Source organism: Neovison vison, chromosome 3 (assembly GCF_020171115.1).
Source record: "Neovison vison isolate M4711 chromosome 3, ASM_NN_V1, whole genome shotgun sequence".
NCBI lineage: Eukaryota > Metazoa > Chordata > Mammalia > Carnivora > Mustelidae > Neogale > Neogale vison.
In genome coordinates, this window is record NC_058093.1 from 77,594,569 (window position 1) to 77,601,577 (window position 7,009).

The following is a 7,009-nucleotide window of genomic DNA, read 5'->3' on the forward strand; positions in this document are numbered from 1 at the left end:
CAGGAGACCAGTATCACCCCCTAAAAGCCAAGTGGTTACAGAAAGGCAAGGGAGTGGTTAAACAATTAACTGGGGGAGGGGTCTAACAGGGGAAGGGCGAGCGATTACAGAAAAGCCAAGAAACAGTTAGTTAATCAATGGCTGGGGGGGGGGGTGTCTATATGCGGAGTCTTTCAAATTAATGTTTTTAAAATTTGTTTATTACTGTTATATCTGGCCCTTTATTCACTTTGTTCTCATTTTCACAGCCCATGTTCTTTCTCACTGAACAATGATTACATACAGAATGTCAAATGTGCTTCACAATAAATTAGAAATGTACTCAAAGAAACATATCAGACAAATAGCACTATCCATTGCCTCACAAGAGTCCTTTCGGATACCCCAAAGGAGACTAAATCTTGTGAACAATAAGTAGCTTACTTAGAGGGTTGACTGACTTAATAAAAGTTTGCTGGAGGGGTGCATGGGTGGCTCAGGGGGTTAAGCACTTGACTTTACCTCAGGTCATGATCTCGAGGTCCCGGGATCGCCCTGCAATCTGTTGGGCTCTGAGCTCAGTGGGGAGGTCTGCTTCTCCCTCTTCCTGCCTTCTGCCCCTCCCCTGACTAATGCGCTCTCATGCATGCTCTTACTCTCAAAATTAAAAAAAAAAAAAAAAAAAAAAAGTTTGCTGGATACCCACCCTTAACAAAGCTCTGAGTTTATGAAGATGGATATGCAAAGAATGAGTAAGAGCACATTCTAAAGACAAGTAATAATGAGTAAGAGCACATTCTAAAGACAAGTAATAGACTATATTATTCAGACCTTTGAAGGAATCAGTACATTTAGGAATTAGGTTGTTTTTTGTCCATTTAAAAAAGATCCAATGGGTTCTTCAAATGGATAGAAAAGCATATTAAGGAAATGTAGGTAATGTGGGTTGGAATGACAACAAAAGGTAATGAATGCATTACAAAAAAATAGACTTCAGAATGACTTAGAACTGGAACTGAGAAAATAGTGATGCTTTATTTTGGAAATAAAAATATTTGAAGTAGTGATGAAATATTTTAGGGAAAATAATCTGTAGGCTAAGGAGAAAAAAATTATAGGAAACTTGAGAAGTTAACTTAAACTATACTACTTACATGAGGACCATACAACTATAGAGAAAGTGTGCACGTTATAAATATTTGTATGTTTGGGAGCCTGTGTGGCTCAGTGGGTTAAGCCACTGCCTTTGGCTCAGGCCATGATCTCAGGATCCTGGGATTGAGTCCCACATCGGGCTCTCTGCTCAGCAGGGGGCCTGCTTCCCCCTCTCTCTCTGCCTGCCTCTCTGCCTACTTGTGATCTCTCCCTGTCAAATAAATAAAATCTTTAAAAAAAATATATTTGTATGTTCTTGTGGTTTTAGAAAATTAACATTCTTTTGTTTTGATGCCCATATTGATTTAGATTTATAAAAATGTTCCTTGAATCAATCCCGATGTCATAAATACACTTTTATGGAATCAATAAAAATAGTATCAAATGACAAGTGTACTCAACTTGGACAAATGGTAGGTATAGCATCAACAAAGATAATGTTTTAAATCAGAGATTAATGCTTTATGTTAAAATATTTTCTGTTCTAAAAAAAAAATTTTCTGTTCTAAATTCTAATGTGCATAAATCTTAGTTTTCCTAAGAAAGCAATTTAGCAGTGTTAATACCTTTACAAAGTAAACCTCTTTATGATTTTTTGTCTTTTAAAATAGTGTTAAATGTCCTATATTTTGCTTCATCTGATAATAGGAATATAAATGCTACTCTCTCTTCAAAACAAATGCACATATTAGTAAAACACCTATTTTTTTTTCCCCAGTGTAATTAAGTTTACAGCTAGTCATAAGGAGTGTTTGACTGTTTTTATTAAATAAAAATGGCTAAACATTGTATTTTTATAGGAACTTCCTCAGAAAACAAGTTAAGTTACTACATCACTAGGAAAAGTAACAAAATGTTTTAAGCAAGAGGGCTTAGTATATATGAGATTTAAACTATCACTGACTTGGCAAGGAGGAATACCTTTCTAGTGGTTAAGACTCAAGCTGGCTTCAAATCTCTACTACATAGAACTGGGATGGTGACTCTAGTGCCTCTTTTACAGAGTTGTTAACAAATGTAAATGCACTTAGCACAGTGCTTGGCACCACTCAGTAAGGTTTGTGGCGGTGGTGGTAGTCATGATGGGTAGATACAAGGTGACAGGTAAGGAGGTCTAGCAAATTAAACTTTACATGGAAGAGAGAACATGAATTTATAGATCCAGGCCTGAATTTTTCGTCATCATGTTCTTTCAAGAAGAAGAACCAAGGAAAGGAAAGATCCCTGATTATCCTACTTTGTGAATGGTGAACATGACTGTGTTCAAAACAATACAAAAGACATTTTGTTCTTTGGGGCAAAAAAAAATTTTTTTTTAATTTTATTTATTTGACAGAGAGACAGCAAGAGAGGACACAAGCAGGGGAAGTGGGAGAGGGAGAAGCAGGCTCCCTGCTGAGCAGGGGGTGGGGGGCACAAATTTTTGCTCATGGAATACCACTTAGAACAATGCTTTGCAAACTTTAATATGCGTAGAAATCAAGTCACCACAGATCTCGTAGATGTGAAGGTTCTGATTAAGAGTCCTATTTCTAGAGTCCAAATTTTTGTGTTTCTAGAAGCTCCCAAGGTGAGATTAATGCTGCTAGTCTATGAGCTGTACTTTTAGTAGCGAGGATTTAAATTACTAGGTCTTAACTGCCTGTATGTCAGATGCTTTATTTATTTTCTTTAAGATTTTATGTATTTATTTGACAGAGAGAGATCACAAGTAGGGAGAGAGGCAGGCAGAGAGAGGGGTAATCAGGCTCCCTGCTGAGCAGAGAGCCCGATGTGGGGCTTTATCCCAGGACCCTGAGATCATGACTTGAGCCGAAAGCAGAGGCTTATTAACCCACTGAGCCACCCAGGTGCTCCATGCCAGATCCTTTAAAAGGAGAAATTTAGTAAGCAGGAAAAGGACTTTTTATCTCCAAGGAGTTGTCATTTTAGAAGCTCCCTTCAGGAAACTTTCCATTACAGCCCAAAGTTCAAAACTGAGAACAAAGATAAGCACAGCACATCAGGAGGAAACATGTGCAAATGTACAACTTGTCAAGACAAGCCTGTTGGCGGGGCATCTGGTTGGCTCAGTGGGTTAAAGCCTCTGCCTTCGGCTGGGGTCATGGTCTTAGGGTCCTAGGGTCCTGGGATAGAGCCCTGCATCAGGCTCTCTGCACAGCGGGGAGCCTGCTTCCTCCTCTCTCTCTGCCTGGCTCTGCTTACTTGTGATCTCTGTCTGTCAAATAAATAAATAAAATCTTTAAAAAACAACAAAAAAAGGCCGGTTGGCAACAGTAACAGCTAAGCGAAGAGCTATTTTGCTATTAATGACAGCAGGTGATAAGTCTTTATGTGTTGGCTGGAGATTGAGAAAATGCAGACAGTCTGAGTGCTTCCGTATTCAACCACTCAAGAGCCAGGATGAGACCCAAAATGGAATGAACTAGCTCTGGAGATGCTGTGGAAAGAGTAAATCAGCTCTAGAGTGTGGAATTTGTTCCATTCAGTGGTGTTTGGAAAAATTTACCATTCCTTTAGGGAAGGGATTAGTGAATAAAAACAATTATACCTGTGTCAAACACATTGTAATATGTTATTCATGTTTCTGAGTTGTTTAGTATATTCATCTACAAATAATTCATGTTTGTTTGGTACACCTCAAGTAATTCCTTTTATTATTTCAACAATCCTAAGGTTAAAAAAAAATCCCTTAGGGTATTGCTAAGCAATTATTATATGATACGATATATGGTATGACATTGATTATATGTATTACTCAGGCCTCCTCAGTCTATGAGGACAAATGGGATTGTATTAATGATGATAGACTTTTTTTTTCCTTTTATCTTTTCCCATCACCACCTCAGAACTGCTCAAGAATATCCTCTTCTGGGGCACCTGGGTGGTTCAGTTGGTTAAGCAACTGCCTTCGGTTCAGGTCATGATCCCGGAGTTCCAGGATCAAGTTCCGCATCGGGTTCTCAGCCCCATGGAGAGTCTGCCTCTCCCTCAGACCTTCTGCCCTCTCACGCTCTCTCTCTCTCTCTCTCAAATAAATAAATAAAAATCATTATAAAAAAAAAAAAAGAATATCCTCTTCCTAGAGGAGTGTTTACTTGGAAAGTCCTCAAGAGTTATTCATGCATCTTCACAATAGTCCTTATCTATCAATGCCAAGTGATCTTTGCTCTTTATTGGAGGCTACAGTGCTCCCCTGCTCTTTTACTGGGGTCCTTAACTGGCCAAAGCTGTGATGATACCATGCCACACAGAAGAGGGGCAAGAGCCTCTCTTGCTCTATCATTGCTTACTCCACTGGCAACAAAGCAGCTCTGCTTATAACCCAGGCTTCTCACATGAATCCCCTAGGAGTATATTGTTGACCACTTGTGCTTCATTACCATCTCCAACGGGCTTGCCTATGGGTAAGAAGTACTTAATATAGACAGTTTGCTCTCCTTCCCGTCCCCTGTTCTCTGATGCTGGCAAGCTCTCTTGCTGTCTGCCAAAACATCAAATAGCCCATGGCTGAATCTTTAGCATGAACACAAATTAGTGTGTATAGGCACAAGCTGGTTCTCGTTTACTCTTGGACATAGACCAGCACTTAATGACAGGTGTGGAACATTCACATTTTTATTATATTTTCTGAAATCTTATCACAATTAAATTCATTAACACACATCTAGTGAATAACTGTTGAGGACAAGGCACTAGTGACAAAGCTGATTTTTATATGGCCTTATTTTATTACTTTGGTTTATTAGGGGAGATTAATAAGGTATAATAACATAAGGGTATTTAGCATACTGCCTAGCAAATGGTAAGAACTCAAAAAATAGTAACTATTAGAGGTAGTAATGATAATTATAGAAAAGAAAGTAAAAACATAGCAATGTATTAAGATATCAAGATGAAATACTGTATTGATTATCTTAGTCAACTGAGTGAAAATACAGCTAAGTTATTCCACCTTTATGTTAAATAAACCACTAAACATTGTGTGACTTATCATGCCCAAGTTTTATTTAATTCAGGAAAATCTCAGTGCTGGATACATTTGTCACAAGTTTATCTTTTCTCTTATTTTTAATACACTTAGTTGGCACTGCAATAAACGACCAATTAGGATAATTGCCAATGGTGAGATGCTTTACTCTGTATCATTTATTTAAAGGATTTGGAGCTTTGGAAAATTGAAATCCTTAGTTTTGGCTATTTGTAGCCCTTTATTGTTTTCTTATGAATGCCCTTGACAACATCGTTCTCTTAGCATAATCCTGTTTCTTTTCTGTTCTTCATTTTTTTAAAATGAATCCATGAACAACTGAGATAAGATTTTAAAAACCTGCTGAGCATAGCAATTCTCACTGGGCAAGAGCAATTACAGATTATATGTTGTGTCTGGGGGTGTGTATATGTGTGCTGGCAGGCACATAGCACCGGCATGTTGTTTTTGTTGTTTTGTAGTTTTGTATTTGGAACAATATTCCTTTGAAATACAAGCTTCAAAAAACACAACCTTCTAAAGTCTTCTGAAAGGGTGGAGTATGGGTTTTAAAAAGTTAAGAAAAATAAACAAATTAAGCCAATGATTAATGTAGGACTGTTACAAATAAGATGTACTATACCCAAAGAGAGTACATTATGATGATTTACTTTTGAGAAGTTCTGTTCTTCAGAATATTGTAATTTTAATTGATATGTAATAGCTAAGAGATTTTCAAGTTGATATAGTTCTGAAGGACATACAATTTAAAGTTTAATAAATATTCAGCTGGTAGAAACTGTGAATAATTCTGACAATTTTTAAAGTCACTGCACTGGAAGAGTTGGCATCTGCTATCTAGACAGGAGAATTTACTGGGTCATAAGGATTGCTAAGGGAGGAACAGTTACTTCACCATGATTTGTATATCTTAGAGACTAAAGATCAGGAAGTGTGCAAATCAGTATTTCATGACCAACAAGGGGCATTTTTGAGAAGTTACAGCCACTGCCAACTTCCTGGTTTCTTCTTTAAACAAGGAACATTTAGACACCTCCAGAAGATTCTGGTACAATACCAGAAAAACATAGCATATGCAGCAGGTGCTTGTTCTTCCTCACCAAACTATCTTTATGGTTGCTGGGGACAAAACACCATAATTACTTCTCAAAGATATGGGACTTCTAATTAACAATGATGGTCTACAAAAAAAAAAAACTATATAAGAACTTCACAGTATTTATAAGTCACTGGTTATGTAGTTATTAAAATTCATATCTGGGGGCATCTGGGTGGCTCAGTGGGTTAAGCCTCTGCCTTCGGCTCAGGTCATGATCCCAGAGTCCTGGGATCGAGTCCTGGGCTCTCTGCACAGAGGGGAGCCTGCTTCCCCCTCTCTCTCTGCCTGCCTTTGACTACTTGTGATCTCTGTCAAATAAATAAATAAAATCTTTTTTTTTTTTTAAAGATTTTATTTATTTATTTGACAGAGAGAAATCACAAGTAGATGGAGAGGCAGGCAGAGAGAGAGAAGGAAGCAGGCTCCCTGCTGAGCAGAGAGCCCGACGCGAGACTCGATCCCAGGACCCTGAGATCACGACCTGAGCCGAAGGCAGCGGCTTAACCCACTGAGCCACCCAGGCACCCCTAAATAAATAAAATCTTAAAAAAAATATGTCACTTAAAAAAATAAATAAAATAAAATAAAATACATATCTGACTATTTATTGGGAAGAAATGTGTAAGTGGTTTTGTATACTGGAACCCACATTTACAGGTTCTAAGCACATAAAAATACGTTTATAGATTGTGCCCTATGTCATTTCTTTTCCTTCAGGAAAATATTATATGTGAAGATTATGTCCTTTGAAGCATTAGCCATCTCAGAGTATTTTTTACGTTTTA